This window comes from Heliangelus exortis, chromosome 1, assembly GCF_036169615.1.
Source record: "Heliangelus exortis chromosome 1, bHelExo1.hap1, whole genome shotgun sequence".
Taxonomy (NCBI): domain Eukaryota; kingdom Metazoa; phylum Chordata; class Aves; order Apodiformes; family Trochilidae; genus Heliangelus; species Heliangelus exortis.
In genome coordinates this window covers 157,390,987-157,409,813 of record NC_092422.1, presented here as the reverse complement: position 1 = coordinate 157,409,813, position 18,827 = coordinate 157,390,987, and the positions used below count along the sequence as shown (strand labels likewise).

Sequence of the window (18,827 nt, the reverse complement as noted above, 5' to 3'; positions counted from 1 at the left end):
CTACAAAATAATTATGAGGGCCAGGATTAAAATGTGAATGGGAATTGAAGAAAGACCTCCATGTATTCAGAGGGTGATAATAGCTGTGCAATTCAGTTGCATTTCTCATTAAACATTGTTAAAAACTCCATGAAAGAGAAATTAAGTTAATTGAATTTAAATCAGCTAATAAATATTCTTTTGGATACCTTTTCTCAGCAAAAGAGCAAAAGGGGATGACGCCAGTAGTGTATTATCAATGTTAAAAAATACCTGACCCTAAGAACAGCAAAAAAAAAAAAAAAAAAAAAGAGAGGAATTTACTATACATGAGTATGCTGAGTATAAACCTTGCAGCCTGTTTCTGGCTAGCACCAATCTTCAAATTAAATCTTCTGGTAAACTTTAAGAAATCCTTATTGACTATAACAAGGTATACACAGTGCTGCAGATGTGAAAAATTTATCTTCAAACGTGCATTAATATTTCCTGTCCTGCCTGTATAACCACAGACAATTCTGGTGCTCACACAAACACATACTTAAGACTTGAGTATCTCCAGGAAATTGTTTCATAATAATAAATGAACAAAACTCATGCAGAATAAAATGGAAAATCAACTCGTGCTGGAATTCTATGTTACAGAATTAATTTGGGAGGCATGCAGTTATGCCAAATTTGATTCATGCAAGTAAATCTCATAAGTTTGGGCCAACATCTGGCTTCTCACTTGACCTTTCCAAGCTGCTTCTCAGCTATACAAAACTGACGTGGCTATTTCATGAGAACAAGCTCTCTGTCAAATCTTCTAATACTTTCTATCTTCAGGGATGCCAGAACTACCAGAAGAATGCCTTTTTCCTGGCACTTTGAATTGCAGTGTTTCAGACCTCACTGACAGGACATACTACAGGACAAGTTATACCAGGAATGATGCTTTATTTCGTATTAAGTTTTGTTATGCCAAAACAACCCAGTCATCTATTAAGTTTGATAACCTGTTAACAGCAGCCTTTGCCTAGTCCACCAGAGCAAAACTTAAAATAAATACATAAAAAAGCCCCCCCCCTCAAAAAAAACCACCAAAAAAAAAAAAAAAAAAAAAAACACACAAAAAAAAACCCAAAACAAAACACCAAAACAAAACAAAAAAAACATGACAAAAAACAGTAAAACAAAAAAGCAGAACCATGACCAGAAAGTCACAGTGACAACAAACTCATAGCAATCACCAGTGGAGATGTCAGGAGGGAATCAAGACTTTCTGTATGTTATCCTCAGTGCCCATGGTCCAAAAGTAATTGGTACTGTAAACTCAAGTCATACTTAAAAACTAATGTAGCAAACAGTGAGTGTTTCTCTTACAGGGACAACTGGATGTGAAATTAATTTACTCATTGGAATCCATGAAAATCACCAAATTCAACCAGCTCACTGGTATTTCTCTAGATCAGGATATAAGTGGTTAAGCAAAGGAAAAGAAGAGGCTCTCCATTCTTCCTTGAGAGAACCTACATAGGGTATTTTACAGAAAGAAAAACTAATACAGTTTTGAAAAGAAAACCAGCAGTACTGGCTTAGGGAGAGACCGGACAATCACATCCAAGCTGGATTAATGCACTTTCTGGAAGAATGCTAAACTTCTCTCAGTTTTCTGATTTTCTTTCCAATTGAGACAACAATATTTCACATATTTTTTTTCTCATGACTTTCCATTTCAAATGGACAAAACAATAAGCAAAAACCTGGTACCAAGTCAGCAGATGAGGAAATTTTGGGTCTCAAGTTACACTTAAGTAAAGGAGAGTCATCTTAAGTCAGTGTATTAAATGTTTGTCAATGTTTTCCCTGCCTGCCCTCCAACAAACCCTTCATGCTGAAAACAGTCCAAAAAGTCTCCAATTTTTAAAGCAGACACTATGAATCAGAATAAAAATATTCCCCTCCATCTAGCAACAACATACCATCTTGGAGCACTTATAACTCCACCTGTTATGCAGTAAGAGCATGTCTAGTTTATATAAACTCTGGTTTATTCTGGGATACAAGAAATTCAGTGGAGGAATGTTAAGACATCAAACCACCCCCTGAGTGTTGCGTTATCATACATCACACTATTCAGTGCTCTGTTTAATCAGAATTTTCATGAACTGACCCACCTCACATCTGAAGAGAGGAACAGAACAATAATCACTAGTGTACAATAATGCCATAAACTGACTTAAGTTCAAAGCTGCATATGCTTTATATTCTTGGAACTGAATTCTAAAAAAATACCTTAATCCCAAAGAAATTGATTAAATCCAAACATAAGCAAACATGAGATCTTGGACTGAACACAACTGCTGGAGCTGATCCAAAGCAGCAGTCTCTCCCCAAGTCTGGTGCCTTCTGGATCACAGCCCTTGGCCCTTCTCATCTGTTTGTGCACCCAGCAGAGCTGCACACCCCTTTGAAGTTGTTCTTCACATTTCATTAAGTATGCAATGTTGTGTCTATTACAGGACTCAGATAAGGAAGGGGTAACTACTGTCCAAGAATACATATATGTTTGGGTTTTTTGCCCCTGATAATGGCTGGAAATGAAAGCAGGAAAACACCCCAAAGTGTGTTGCTTTCTAGTTGTTCTTTGAAAATTTTTCCTTGAGAATTCAACACGGATCCAAGGACACAAAAGAGGCTTTAATGTAAACTGAGAAGTATTTCTAGCCCAGTCTGCTGTGCTCTACAGATAAAGCATCTTCCACCACGTCTCTCTTCCAATCCACCCTCATCATGTGACCAAAAGTTACATGAGATTTGACAGCATTTGTTTTATGGAATAAAGGAGTGCATTTCATCTGTAAGCAAGATTAATATTTGTATTTTTCTGGATCCCAGGCTCATGTGAGCTAAAGATGGAATACGATCTATTAATTTCTCCAGTTCATCTCCTTCTCTATGAGCATCTCATCCAGGCTGGCTGGAAGATGACTCTGTCCCTTCCATCAAGGCATCAGGGGAGCTGAGAAGTTGACTGCAAGCAGAGTTGATGCCTGCTAACTAAAGAGCCTTGTTTCTAAAACCTCTGCCCTAATCCCTGGGCACAGTTCAGCCAGGGGAGATGTGACCCTGGGCTGCCAGCCCTGCAAAACCTTTTCCAGGGCTCTCTAAGAGCTTTGCAAAACCTCAACTGACAAGGCTACCAGCATTTTTCACGGAAGATTATTTAGCTTCATTCCATCAAGAAGGTTTTGTTGATGTTCAAGCTACCATGTCTTTTGCAGCCTGTTTGGTTGCAACCTCCTGAAAAGGCTAAGTACTTATTTCGTGAGTACTCACACCTGAAATTGTGGGTATCTTTGCTTCTGAGATAATCTACCTATATTAAGCTTTTTTTTAACCCTGCCTCAAAAATCAGCCACTTTGCTCTCTTCATCAGCTCTTTCCCTTCCTTCTCAAACTTTCAAAGGGCAGGTGTCCTGTGTTTAAGGCAGGGAGCCAGATGCATTCACACAGCACACATAAAGCCTGTTATTCTTCCACTCATAACCAGGATATCATGGACAACTGAGCTGCCTTCTATTACTGCATCACTGCAGCAGCCATGCCTGACCACAGGCCCTTGATTTGTCTCAGCCTGGTGACTCTGCGTGTGCTCTTTCCCACCCAATACACACATTAACCTATCGTTCATTTTATTTTCCTGCTTCCATCCCCCAGTCTCCTACAATTTTTCTGCACCATTGCTCTGTCTGCAGAGGGAGAATTTGTTGCCAATAACTGCAGACACTCAAGTTTTACACATGAAAAGGTAAAAGGCACTGAGCTCTTCTGATGCCTTTCATGTTCTTTCTTCGGTTGTCATCATCCTGGCTTCTACACCACACTGCCACCAAGCATAAATACAGTTTATTCTTATATAGGAGATACATCACTAAGTTTCTCCAAAAGAGCAGCTGCTTTGTCTGCTCACACAAGCAGTGCCAAGGGTACCTCCCTGGTGATACCCAATACTTTTCAGATCACAACTGTGCCTCAAACCACTTGTCCCAAGCAGAATGCACTTCAGTCTGAGCAACACAAAGACATACATTGTGGGAACCTGATGGGCAGGAAGGGATTTGGAGTTTACAGTTCCTCTGAATCTTCCAGCAGTCACAGGGTAATGTGACAGAAAAAAAAACCCCACAACACCTTTCAAGTGAAAACAGCTTGGAATAAAACCGATACCCCATTTTTTTCCCCTGCATCTCTCTTTGTTTAAGTTCCATAATAATTAAAAGAAGCAATCTTCAACTTAACTGTCCAAGCGAGGGAATGTCCAGCATCATTATGTGTCACTTTCTGAGTTAATTGTCAGATTTCGTTAAGCATTCTGCACTGGTCCTACAGTTTCACTTGCCTGGAAATTTTAAATGCAAATGTATTTGCAGAGTGGCATCAGAGAACAGTATCAGAATTTTACCTCACACTACCACTCCACTATTCAGCTCCATTCGACTCCCTTTTGCTCCATGCCATATACAGAGATTTTCCAGCTAAGAAAAATGCTTAAACAAGAAAATCTTTGCCTACTAGTATTCCTTTTTAAAGACTATTCCTGGCCTTCCTGCTTTAACAGTCCAAAAAACAGTTTAGAAAATGCTTTAAAATTGCCTACAACTCCAACTGGGCAAGCAGAGCAGGCAAGAAATTTCTTTAATAGCAGGGAATAACAGTAATTAATTATAAGCCTCCCCATACAGTATTTTTCATCTTCTAAGGGCTAGAAATGCACTAGCTAATTAATTGCTGTTTTCTCCACATCCCAAACTCACCAGTCTTATCCTAAGAAACCAGGAGGAAAGCAAACGCCCCTGAGTGAATGTGCTTCTGGACAAGCATTTGTCATTTTCTTCATTTCTTTGTGCTCAGTGTCAATGAGTCCCAGGCCAATGATGTAGGGAGGTAATTACCAGCTCTCACAATTCAACAGTTCCTTGAGAGGCTGCAGCCAGGCCTATGGGAGAGGCAAATTTATCATTGGACTTAATGTAAAGGCATTTGTCTAGCAGTGATGTTGAAACACTTCAGACACTGTTGAATGATCAGAACCAGACCTGAGTGCTTTCTTTCTGGCAGAAGAATGTTCTTGCCCATGCGTGGGACCAACCACTTCTGTGAAGCCAGGCACAACCTGAATGCAGCCCAGCACAAACTGCTGAGCTACACACGATCAGAGCGTGTTGCAGAAATCACAGTGCCACTATTGTGAAGCAAAAAAAGCAACAATTTTCCCTTTAAAACTGAGGGGCTTGGGGCTTGTTTTTTTTTTTTTTTTTTTAAATCTGGTTGGTTGGTTGGTTTTCTGATTTATTATCAAACAGATATGCAAGAGTGATTCTTTAAAGGAAAACAAAGAAGTAAGCCAGAAGGTCAGCTGGTACCAATGGTCAGAGCCTCCAGCACTCACCAATCTACCTTGTTAATATCCATTACAATATTTAACTCTATTGTTGAGACGGGAAATACTATTTTTAGCCATTACCTGTTATTTTTTGTTCAAAGATTAAAAGCCACTTACAGTTCTACTACCAATCTTGCATTTTATCATGTGTACCTGTGGAGCTTTTCTTTAATACAGAAGTAATTGTACTGGTCTGCTTTAGTGGGAGTACATTTGATATCTATAATTTTATCTCCCATAAAAATTAAAAGGAAATGCCTCTAAAATGGAAATGGTGGAAGGTATGATTGTAACCCAAGGATCAGATCTTTTTAAGTGCTCAGGGATAGATTATTTAAGTGTTCAAAGTCCCAGACCTTGGCTTATGCAGATAGATTTCAAGGTCCCCCAAAGAATTTTGGATACAAGTAAAGAATTAACATGAACAAAATCTAGAAATTTACTCTGGATCCTAAACACAAGCCTAGGAGTGCTCAAACCCTGGCTGTGCCTTGGGTGATGAGTACTTTTGGAAATTCCTCACACTGTCTACTTAGCAGTGTCTTTTTTATTGTATATCCACTGGGAACGTGCCTTAATTCCATATTCCTTCCAGAGTCTTCCCCTGATTAGATTATTAATGAGAGAAAGAATGATGAAGCATTAAGTTATTCAATCAGTGGTGTATATTAGAAATACAAAACCACTGTCAATACATGTTTTATAGTAAATCACATATTAATAGACTGCCATAGAGAAACTGGAGTTACATTCAGTATCATCCGATTCTGAGTAATTAAGTTTTAGATATGTTATTCTTTGGTTACAAAAGTTAGGAACAAAGAAGAGTTTTGCTATGCAGCAACACAGCTGTACATTCAGCTATGTGCTAGGTGCCAAATGTGTCCATTATTCTATAACCAACCTATACCAAGCTATTTCTGTTATTCAAAGTTTAAGAAAGCCACATAATCATCACCTACTATTTCTTTCCTAAAGAGAAGAAATTAAAATATACCATCAAAATTTAGTTTTATACCTATCTTTCCATGATTAATCAATATGCTGGTAACTGCTAAAACTGATTGCTTCCTGTAATTTAAAATGAAGCACTTAAAAGTATGCTGGCTGGAAATGGTGAACATAAGAAAAGCTCAATCATTTCCTCCATCCTTGTTCTAAGGCTGCCTCTCTTGTTGCTTCTACAACATGAAACCACTGGCATACATCAAACTTAATGTAGTCTTTAAAAGATACCGGACCTTTACCAATGATCCCTTACAACAAAACTGCACATGAACACACAAAAATTGAAACGGGCAAGCCCATCTTCTGCAAAAGCTACTAGAGGTTATACACTTCGGGGTACAAACATGCAAAATCATTCTGAAAAAAAAAAAAAAAGAAATAATCTTACTCATGCATATAGATCTTACTTGGGTGAATAAGGCTTACAGCAGTCAACCCACAGGAATCACATTTAGAGTCAACTCCAGTTACCTGAGGGAGCTATTTCAGACTGTAAAGAAAAGGATATGAGTGTCTGCATAAATACGAGTTTAACATTCACGTAGTGTGCAAAAACTGCGAGCCCGAGGTCTAGAACCAGCCTTAATCACCAGAACGGCTACGACGGCGGTATATTATCGCAGTTCACAGGAATAAACAAAGCCGGGAGGACCCCCACGATGAGAACAGAGAGCCCGGTCCCCGGCAGCCTGACCCTGTCTGACTGGGAACCCCCCCCTGCCTCACGGCCCCGCGGTGACAAGCGGGGTCCTGGGAGCCGCTCCCCAGACCCCCCGCTGCCAGGGAACATTCCGCACCCCCCGCGGAAGGCGCCCTGTGCGCTGTGGGGAGCGGGACGGGGACAGACCCGCTTCCCATTCCGCAATTTTTCGGGGCGAGCCCCAGGCTGGGCACAGACCCTGCAGCGCCCGGTCCCCCCAAGACCGCGCTGCCGGGGGTGCGTGGACCCCGCCGTTCCCCACTCACCGTGTCCAACCGCGACCGGCGCCGCCAAGGGAAGGAGCTGGAGGCCCGGCCCGGCCCGGAGGGTGTGCTGGGGGAGGTCCAGAGACTCCAAAGCGCAGAAGATCTGATGCCTGTGCCGCCGCCCGGGGCAGCGGCGCGATGCACAATGCGCGGCCGCGGGAGCCGCGCCGGCGGGGCGGGGCGGGGAGAGGCGGGGAGAGGGGGGGCGGTGCCCGCCGGGAGGGGCAGCGAAGGGGAGGGGGGCTACGGGGGAAAGCAAACGCTCAAAACCACCAAATCCACCACGCCCCCCCAGTCTCTCCAGTCGCGGACGGGCTGAGGTTTTTGGGGCTGCTGTTTGCTGCGGTTCCGTCTCTCTGTCCATGGGTCCACAGGCCGCTCCCTGCCCGGGGATGGACGGACGGGCCCTTCGCGGCAGGGTCTCCCGGCTGCGGGTTGGGCTCGGCCTCGGCGCCCTTGCCCCCCCCGGTGTCTAAAGGCAGCCCCTTCCCTTCCCTGCCTTCCCCCTGCCGCTGGGTGGGCAGGGTGCCCCGGTTCCCCTCGCCCGGTACCGGGTGTGGGCGGCGGGTGGCGGTGCGGGGTAGCTCCGCTCTGAGCGTCTTGGTGCAGCCCCCGAGGGGGTGGTTGTGCGGAGCTACCGCCGAAGCAAAGCCTGGCTGATGAGCCCCCCTCCTGACTCCAGCGACCTGCTGGGTTGCGGCTGCTGAAGGGAAAGAAAAGGCAGTAGTACCCAGGCGGAAAATGAAACGTGTAGTTCCTACAAGAAAAGTGCAGATGGAGGCAGGAGTTCGGTGGAGGTAGGAGTACAAACGAGCCTGTCCACGGGTGTCATGAAAAGCACGTCGTTTCTCGAGGCATATCGATAATGCTCTGGTGATGGAAGAGGTGCCCTCCAACCCAAACCACTCTGAGTCTGTGAGCTGGAAGCCCCCTGGGAAGCTTCCCGCCTTGTGCTGAAAATTGGCACCGGGACTCGTGTGTGCGGAGGTCCCGGACGAGGCTTTCTCCTGAGCATGAAATCCTGTGCAGGGCCAGTTTAACGCTGGCCAGATGAAGTTTGCTGTAATAAGGCTGTGTATCAAGCAAAACTTGTGTCTTCTCCTGGTCTGTAGTTGCTAGGTTTGATCTGAGTTACGAGATTTAAAGTACTCCCTGCAGGGATTTAAACCAAAGGAAATTTTATACAAATCAATTTCCACCACAAGTTTCAGCCACATCAAATCGTAGCTCGTTTGGGGTATCTGGCAGGCACACTGCTCTGGTTTCCTACCTCCTTCAGATGTCCAGCCTGAGGGACTGACAAACCCGAGGAGCGGACTCAAATGGTGGCTGGTTTTGGGTGTTAGTGCCACAACATCGTGTCACACTGAAGACGTGGTCTCCTGATCTCAGAAGGGACTGCTCATGCTTCACTTTTGCCCATCTCAGGGGAAGCAGGACGTCGCCAATGACTTGCTACATTTATTTGATGCAGCTTAACTGAACCAGGAATCTAGAGAAGACAACTTTGCCCTTCTAAACCAGTGGCGGGGGAATAAAAGGAATGTTCCTGATTGCCCTTGTCTATGAATGCAAAGAGTTAATCTGAGTATCAGAGAGCAGTTTTCTCTCCAGATCCGTCATTTTTTCCAAACATTATGTCTCCAGAACAAACTAAAGATCCTGGAAGACACATTTTCATCAGTTTTAAGCTGTCTCTATTTTAGGAAATCTGAACAGTATTACTATAAAAATCAATTAACATGCAAAGGAACTTGAGTTGGGTTTTTGATGCATAAATGTCATGGAAATCATTATTGAAAATATTTGTCTTGTTTGTTTTATAGAAACTGGTATCTGAATTTGTCATCAAAAGCACCAAATACATTGGTTTATTTAACAAAGCAAAAGTGTACAGGTTACATTCTCTCTGGAAGTTTTCCAGAAGCTTTGTTTTAAAAACTATATTCTCCATAGCAATCATTAAAATGAGAAAACAGGCACTTAAAATTTATTTTAATTAATACTACCAGCATCATAGCTACAGCCAAATGAGCAGCCTCTCTATACCCCTCCACAGCCCAAGTGACTTCCATCAAAACTAGCATGGACACAGACCCCCTTCTGTTAGGAACCTCTTACGGGATCAGAGCCTCATTTTGCAGTATTAATTTGTGATTACTCAGGTAGGTACCACTGATGTGGTCTCTTGGTGTGAAAAATATTTAAAGATGCTAGGTTTTCACAACAGGAAAATATACTAAAGGATTCAAATTAATCTCAGAGCCAGATGGGGGTAACATCAGTCAGACTACACAAAAAAATCCTTTGCTAAAAGCTCAAAGTATCCAGTTGCTTCAGAAAGAAACACACATTACTAGCCAGGTCTCACTCTTTCTACTGGATTAAGTGCAAGAGATTATGGGGAGAGTTTAGTCCAGCATAGCTACACTGGTAACAGTTCCAACATGCAAAATACAACAGTTCAGAGAAAGCGTCAACTGATTTTATTGCTCCCCATCAGTTCAATACTGATATAAAAGCATCAGCAAGCAGACTAGGAGTGTTACAACTGTAGTCAGCCCAGGTGCCCAGGTCAGCAAAATTGGCTGCTGTGGGAACACAGCAGGAACATCATAGTCTGTATGTACAAACATATCATTAATTTTTCCCCCCTTTCTTAGAGGTTGCAGCCAGAGAGGAAGCAAAGGAAGACAGCAGGAGCCCAATCAACGGGCAGCTCAGCCCCATTCTCTCTATTTCACGTCCTCACTTCTCAGAGCCAGTTTTAGATTCCTCTCTGAAGATGAGCTTCCAGAAAAACAGGAGGTGAGTGGAGCCAGCCAGTTGGGGGGATGAAACAGAAGGATCCCCTCACTGGTCCTCACCTTCTTTCAAAGATGGCTTTGCTAGTAGGCCATGTGTGAGTGCTGGCAGGGCACACTCAGACTGCAAAAGCCTAATCTGCTGCCTTGTCACATGCAAGCACACTCTCAGTCAGCTGTTGAGGGAGGCAGAAGTATTTACGGCTAGAGCAGGGAGTTTTCTGTACCTGGAGGACCTTGCCTAGCAGAGGGTCTGCACTAAGCAGCAAGGTGAAGATGCCTCACAGGAGGGGCCAAGTCCTGGGGGCTACCCTGCTGAGAGGATCCTAACTTCCATCTCGCTTCATTTTCCTGCACTAAGTGATCAAAGGGAGCAGCAGCAGCACACACACAGCCTGAGATGTGGATAGAGACAGCAGCAGCTTTTAAGTTAGATCACCAGGTTTATGATCTCCTTTTCTCTCCCACAGGTCATGTCACTGAGGAGACTTGATTAGATGGCAAAAATCAACAGGAATATTTTCAAGGGCCGTCACTACCAGAGGTGTTACTCATTGGGACAGCCTGAGTGGCAGTAGTGAAGGCTGAGGTGATCAGCAGGAACATCTGTATCAGCTGTGCTGAGCTGGGCTGTTGAGCTCTGAGGCAGCTCTGCAAGAGAAATGGTCATCCATGTGCTCTTGGAGACTCTGGTGCCCTATGGGCTGGTGAGAGCTGGTGCTCTCAGGCTGCCAAAGAGACAGGAGGCTGGTAAAGCAAACATTTTAAGCAAACATTTCCTGGTGCCTAGTATGCTGAGGTGGCATGTTTTTTAGATGTCTCAGCTATAGCAGCAGATAGAATATGTAGGGCTTTGGGAAATGTAGGGCGTTAGCTGTTAGCACTTTTTTTTTTTTCTTTGTGCCCTCAGCAGTTAAGAATTATCAAAGCAAGGACAAACCTCTTGCCTCCTAAAGTAAAAGCTGCACAACAAAGTTATGGATGGAAGGAAATTCACACTAAAACAAGCACAGGAAACCACAGAGCTGCAGAAAGGATGAGTTAATGGAAAAAGGTTGATGTCCTGATACTAGCTAAAGGCTGTGGAAAACTACCAGCTCACACTGGCAAAAGACTATGACTGCTAGAGTGTCCTCAGCTAAGCTGCAGCATGCCCACTCCGGGCAACTTCATTCCACAGATGTTAACTGGAGTCAGAAACTTCCCTCCATCTGCAAGAACAATACCTTGCCAACCAGTTATTTTTCTAAACAATGAAGTAAGAGCACAGAGAAAGCTCAGTTTTCACCAGCTGGATAAAATTAATAAGAAGCCGGATTTACTTTATTGTAGACAGTTACAGGTTTTGGGTGCACACTGGTTTTACATGTCCCTGCTGGTGCATCTCTGTTAATTACACAAGAGATTGTTGTCAGAGGCACTGAAAATGGGAAGCTCAGGGAAGGTGAAGATGAACCATAATAAAAAATTTTCAAATAGAGCTTTCAGTACAGAGGTGCAGTTGCAGGCAGGGGAGAAGAAAACATACCCAGGCAACCAAGGCACAAGTAGATGATTAAATAATTTTCTGAGCTATGGGACACCTGGGATAAAGACCTCTACCTCCTGATTCTTAATAGAGCTATAGAACTTTGGCTTTCTAAATAGCTTAAGTGGCTCAGAAGTGGGATGCTTGTCTCAACCTTCTTCCCACACCCCTTCTCTAGCCGCAAAGTAATTACCCCCTATTTAACTTAGCATGGGAAGACTTTTCTTTATTGTTTCTTGGCTAATGAAATTGTTCTTTTTCATCTGATGAAAATGTCTTTTTCATCTGAGAAAGAAAGGTCGTCTCCGATTAAGGATGCCCTTAGGTATCCTACTTTTTTTTTTTTTAATGAGCTTGTTGGGTTTTGCCATCAGCCTTAGATAAAGCAAGTATTTAAGAATGGAGTGGAATCTGATTTACAACATAAGGGATAATAATTTGGTTTTTTTGTAGTGTCTGTTATCCAAGAATACCAAATGCTTCACTAACGTTAATTAATTAGCTCTCTCAGAGCATCCAGTTGAGACAGTAATAGCTATTCTGCAAAACAGCTGCAGTAGCTAAAACACCAAAATACATCTAATTGTTCTTATACCAAAACAGATGCAAAAGAAGGTGTGAGTTGCTGAAGGACATGTAGCAAACCAGCAATTTACATCTGATATGTCTTTGACATCCTACATCTCATTTCATACTGCTTCTTGGTGGTCTAAGAGCTTTCCAACGTCAAGGTGTTTTGGTAAGTTAAATATAAGTACAGTAAGTAGATGGCTGCCACCAGGGATTCAGCATAGACAAACAGGTTTGAACATTAGAACAATTTTTTATTTTGGAGATATTTTGACCAACATTGGAGAATATATGAAATAAAATAGAGTTTTCAACTTCACAGTCAGCAGAGAAGGAAAAGGAACTGCAGTTCAGCTGACATTTCAAAACCCAGCATCTTTGATGTTGCAATTCAGGGCAATATAAGCCCTGGGCACGGTTACTGGTAGCAGTACTGTAGTATTCTGCAGAGATGCCAGCTGGGATCTCTGCTCTTTTCACAATTAGCATTGCTCAAACACACACTTGGGTGAAGTCTGGCAGAAGCCCACAGTCCTAAACCCAGTGTCCCAGATATAACTTGACTGTGAACCGCAGAAGGGTGAGAGAGACACCATCCTTCCTTCTGTTTTTATCTTATCTTGTAAACTAACCAGGGATGGGTAATTTTCAAATGAAGCTTTTATTAGGGAGAGAGTCTCAAATCCAGATGGAAGCTTTTGAGCCAAATCAGGAAGGTTGCCCTGATAATCCATGATGCCCTGGAGGACTGAAGAATCTTGTCCTGGATGCCAGGGACCCAAGTTCCTGCTTTGATTCAGTTGTTGATATTGCATGCAGATCTCCAGCAGCTTCTCTGGGAGCAAAACTACAACTTTGGCTGCTGGAGGGAGAACCTCTCTCAGTCATGTCTTTGGAGCTATTGAATTAGGTGTGAATTCTTTTCTATGAACTGGGCAAAGAAACAGGCTCTCGCTCAGAGACCTTCAGGTTGAGCATCAGGAAACTTCACAGTGATGATGTGAATCGTGGGAGTGCCTCCAGCCCTAGCACACCGGATCCACAAGCAAAAGGAATCCCTCAAAGAAGCTGTTGCTGCCCTCTCATGCTATTCCCACCCTTACTGGCAAGGGCTGCAGAGGGTCTCACCCTCCCTCACAGTGTAACAAGGCTTCAGGCACCACTCTCTCCTCCATCCCTCCATTTCTCAAACCTCCCTTGCACTCCTACACTGCCCCTGGGTCTAGCTGCTGGGCAGGAACTGGGACTTTCTTGGCCATCCGGGGTATCTGATGACTTCCTGAGAGCAGGACAGCTCTAACAAACAAACAAAAATTGGATCTTGCTAAGTCGTTGCAGGGAGGAAAAACTTCCTGTATTGATCTGATGCAGCTCCTGCAGGGAATAAGGCAAATGGTTTCTTGCTGTCACCTGCTTGCCATTCTGAATCAGTAGAATCATAGAATCATAGAATTGGCTGGGTTGGAAGGGACCTCAGAGATCATCAAGTCCAACCCTTGATCCACTCCCACTGCAGTTACCAGCCCATGGCACTGAGTGCCACATCCAGTCTCTTTTTAAATATCTCCAGGGATGGAGAATCCACCACTTCCCGGGGCAGCCCATTCCAATGCTTGATCACCCTCTCCCTAAACCTCCCCTGGCACAACTTGAGACCAAAAAAAGTAACTCACTTTGGTCCAGAGAACTAGGTTATAAGACTTCTCTGGCCATCTGTTCTAAGGTTTTAGGTGATTAATTATTTTGGACCACTGTTTATTTCACTGATGGATCCGGTTCACCTGTTCCTTCCATGACTGTGAAGCCATGTAGCACATTTGCCTTGTTAATAAGCAGTTGCCACACTCCCTGCCAGGCCTGGCTTCATTTCCCTTATTGCAAAAGTGATTCTTACATCTCATAATATTATAAGTTTTTTAAGTGCTAGGGATCTTTGTCAAATAAGAGATGGTACATAATTATACTGATTAAATTTCCCAGAACAATGAAATACTCAGAAGCCAGTGTGAAATGACACAGAGACTTTAAGGAAAAATATTTGGCTAAAGAAGCCACATTTATCATTTCCAGTGAATCCAAGTTCTTACAAAATTTTTTTCATTATTTGTCTGATCCTTTTTTAAAAACAATTTGTTTATTACAGTGCCAAAGTTCTTCCTTAAGAGAGTGTTTTATTTTTTAAGTACTGTTTTTCATACCCTGAAGTAGTCCTGCGTAACAGATTTTAAATATTAATAGCAGCACACTAGGAATGCTGTAGGGAATAACATCTTCTTTAAAACCCATGTACCAGAATTACTTTAATAAATAACATTACAAATTTGGCGCTAGACTAAAAGTAATGAAATTATAACTCACACATATTTCCCTCCTTATATCCATGGTTATAACAGTTCTTTCAAAAAGAAAGACCTGAAATTTCAGTAAGAGTTCAACAGCATATCCGATTTATCTTTCCACAGCCACTGCTGTTTCTGAATAAAAAAAAAATGTTTGGTCTCTCTTAATGTATCCAGGTACCTTGCTTCCATAATGATTGGCTGCTCAGGACTGTTTAGATCCACTCCATCTCATTTATACTTTGGCTAACATGTCTTTGCAGCAGGACCCATAGCTGACCTTTGTCCAACTGGAAATTAACTCAAATCTTGTATGTTTTTGGGTAAGGAATTTCTTGAGTTTAAGCTCCTGGCCTCTACTGGTTACACAAGGCAGCAAGGCATTCCAGACACCTTTATACAGCACACTTCAGGGGAGAGAAGCAATAAGGGTAGGCTGAGAAAAAGAATTCCAGCTGTTCCTAAGGGTTACCATTTCTGGGCAATGGCTGAAGAGTCTGGGAGTTGTATGAAACAGAATATCAGTAGGTAGTCTGCTACTCAGTTGAGATACAAAGTCTGCAAATTTTGTATTTTCAGACAGTCAAACTACATATATCCCTGTAGGTAGCTACATCCCGAGGTTTGTGGCACTCCTGCTCCAAGGAGAGCTTTACTGTCACGAGCAGCTCAGCTCCCTGGCCAGCCCACCGTGCCATTTCCAGAGAACAGTCCTGTGAAACAGAAGTATCTTTGATCATGGAGCAATGTAGTCATTATGGAGGTTTTCTTTTTGATACCTTCACGAGAGACAGTTCTAAAAATTTTGAAAATAGGGAAAAAAAAACATTGATCAATACAGAAAGAAAAACAACCTATGCGAATAACTGGAAGGAAAGCTTGTGTGCTATCACAGCAGTAAACACTCCCTGTGTGGCAGTAAACACTCCCAAAGGCTCCAAAAAGCCTTTGGAGAAGGCTTTTGCTCCAGTGTGGCCATTATCACTCAGCCAAAACATATATGGGTACAAGTGTGATAACCCTTTCTGTTTTCATCAAATCTAGGGCTTTCAATTTCCTTTTAGCTGTGCATTTGTAAAGCCTTCCAAGTGATTCTGCAGCCTCCTACATGCCCATTGTGAGCCCACCTACCAGCAGGATGGCTTTTTTGTTTGTACTTTTGGGTGGACCCCTTAAAATCAAGGACATTCAAGAGTCCATAGAATGAAAAAAAACCAAAAAAACAAAAAGCACAAATTTAAAAGGCTACCCCTCAGGAGCAGCAGGAAACCTGCTGCATAGAACTTAAAGAAAAAACAGAAGAAAAGCTCACTAAGAGCAACAGTCATAGATGAAGGCAGTGGGTAGAAATTGTACTGGGGCATTTTCTGACTCCTGACTGCTCCAACAGTGGAAATCCCCTGTGTGTACTCCTCAGGAATTTTTTGTCCCTGCAACTGAAGCAGCATTACACAAAAGCAAGGTGTGTTCTAAAGATTGGTTAGAGCTCTTTTTCCCCTGCGCTAGAGATGTTATCTATGCCACGTGCTGCAGTTTCTGCTCTAATAAATACCTTTGTTTAATGAATAGGGGAAGATTCCATGATGTAAAACACTGGTTAGACCAGCTACAAACCCACTGAAGGGTTTCAGAGTGATATTGTATAACATTTTTCAAGTTCAGGTGCACACTGATGATTCTTTTTTTTTCTTTCTTCTTTTTTTTTTTTTTTTTTTTTTTTTTTTTTTCCTGTGGGAGCTACCTATTTTCCTTTTACTGTGCTTTCTTCTCACATGGACAATATGGCCTGGATAAACACCAGCATGTCTGTGAATACTAGGGAGAAAAGGGCTTATTCCTTCTCCCCATGAAATTTTCTTCTTCCCTTGCCAAAGCTTAATGCTGGTGCTAAGTCTAAAACTAGAGAGGGGATGGAGGGTCTAGAGGACCAGAGGCAAATCATGTAGCTCTGCTGACTCCTGGAGTCAGGGGAGGATGTAGTTCTGCCTTGGTCAGGGCAGGTTCAATCCATACAGAGCTGTGGAGAAGGGGAGGGAGAGCAGAGCTACTGAACCATCCCTCAGGGAGGTTTAAGATGCCCTCCAGCATCACAGAGTCTGGTTTGCTTGTGAGTATGAGTGAGGCAATATGACTAAATGCATCTACCCCAGGGCAGGACAACATCAGTATACCTGATCTGCTAAAAAAAAGAAAAATGCTCCTCTTCAGAGCATCTTCCAGCAACCTTAACCCAGAGGGACACCATCCATGTGCACTGTACAGTCCCACAGCACATGACAGCTCCTGGCCCAAGGGGTGCCAGCTCAACAGAGATGTGCAGAAGAAAAAGACACACGAAGAGGTGTTATTCCTTCCATCACACACCTCTCATCTGATCACCACTCCAGGTCCCTGACTGTGTCCTCTACTCCCCAGGACAGAGGAAAGTGTAACCTACCCCAAAATATTGCATAACATTTTGTAGAGGCAGTTTCTCAGTGCTAGAGATGTACAATGCCCTGATGAAGGAGAAAACAGAAGTGTCCACCTTTCTGCAAAGATGAAGTCCCTCCACCTAGGCAGAGATAGCCCAAACATGCACTTCAGAGCAGAGCCCAGGCACAGAGGAGGGAAAAGCACCATGGTGATCTGATGATTCAGGCTCAGGATTTTCTGTTAAGTGTGGTTACATGAGTACCAAGTGTCATTTACAACTATGACAATTCAAATCAAGTCAGATTGCTAACTTATTTTATGAGAACTACTAGGTTGTGTGATGGAACCCCAGACTAGACCAAGCTTTCATACAAATATGTTAAAACCTTTCATGTCACAGGGAGCTCCTCAAAAACATCATAGAAGGTGTTAAAAATTATTAAAAGCAAGTCTCTATTAGACCAAAAATCTGACTTGCTGACTTTTTACATCAGAAGATGCCAAGTGACTAGGTAAAACAGAGGAGTAGTTTAAAAGGCTTATGAACACGTCTCCTCCTGCCTATTGTATCCTAGAAAGGCAGGCCATTGCCTTTGCAGTATATTTTGGAGGAGTTTTTGTGGGTTGCAACTATCTGCAGCATCCCCTCAGCTCTCTAAGTCTTCTTGCACCAGCACAGAGCTTGAAGCATGCTCGTTGCTTCTCTCAGCAATCTCTCTCTTCCTCACCAGGCTGCAAATTGCTGCCTGGCTAAAGCCTTGCTGCTGCTTCCTCTGATCCACCCCATAATCCGGATGTTTCTCTTCCTTGGGCAGATTCAATTGCTCCCTAAGGGAAGGAGCATCCCTTCCCCTTTCCAGAGGCCTCTTCACCCAGCTGCTTTCTTCTTACAGTATGAAGTGAGAACAAGCAAAATAGATATTCTCTGTCACAGACAGCTGTCATTGTTAGCCAGCAGATGCCAATTAATAGTTGTTATTCTTTGCTCTGTGCTAGGCTACCCGGTGACATGACTTGATTTCTTTTGATTGCATCAGTGACTCAGGAGCTCCAGCACAAAGTCCTGTTCACAGGACCAGCATCAAGAAATGCATTTTCCAGCCTCATTAGGAGACACAGGCAAGGGTAGAGGGGCCCATGCAGTGAGGGATCAGCATCCAGTCTGCAGGGCAGGAACAGCTGATTTGCTGCAGATGATGATAAAAAAAGTAGACGTCATCAGATCCTCCCACAAGCTAGACTTAGCAAATATGAAGAGGAACTTTCAGTATGCAAAACGTGGAAAGAGGACATTTCTAAAGAAAGCCACTTGCTCTGACAGTATTTTGGGGGTGGTGGGTGTGAGATTCACAGTGTTGAGACACTGAATTTGTCAAAAGATTGGGAACACGCTTTAGCCAAGAAGCCCCAACAAATATCTGTTGGGAACAGACTCCTTGTCAGATCTGATTGAAGCTATCAAAGGAGTCAGCTTTAAAATGGTATCAGCGTATCTGCTGTCAGTGAGTGTTCTGAGAGAGTGACATAAAACTAAGCTACATGTATTTAAAGTAAAGCAACACAAGACTTACTCTAAGAGATCTCATTTTCTCTCACATTTGGCATCAGAGAAGGCTGTAGAATCAAAGACCAGCACAGTTCTAATTTTTTGCAGGAGTTTGCATAAATGTATGGTCATAGTGTGTGTGTATGTTTGTGTGCTATACATGCCAAGTTAATTGCCAACAAAAGCCTGATGACTGAAGGAGTAATGAACAAGCTCTTCCTTGTTCTGCCAACAGTTAAAGATT

The 18,827-nt window shown here is 43.0% G+C and overlaps 1 protein-coding gene across 1 annotated transcript in view; it reads right to left on the bottom strand.

Moving 5' to 3' along the window:
* Positions 1–7,566, bottom strand: part of PRR5 (proline rich 5) — a 92,842-nt gene extending 85,276 nt beyond the window's left edge. Inside the window, exon 1 of the mRNA XM_071733284.1 lies at positions 7,382–7,566. The gene's annotated coding sequence lies outside the window, so the exon portion shown is untranslated. The remainder of the gene's footprint in view (positions 1–7,381) is intronic.
* Between the last annotated feature and the right edge of the window lie 11,261 nt (positions 7,567–18,827).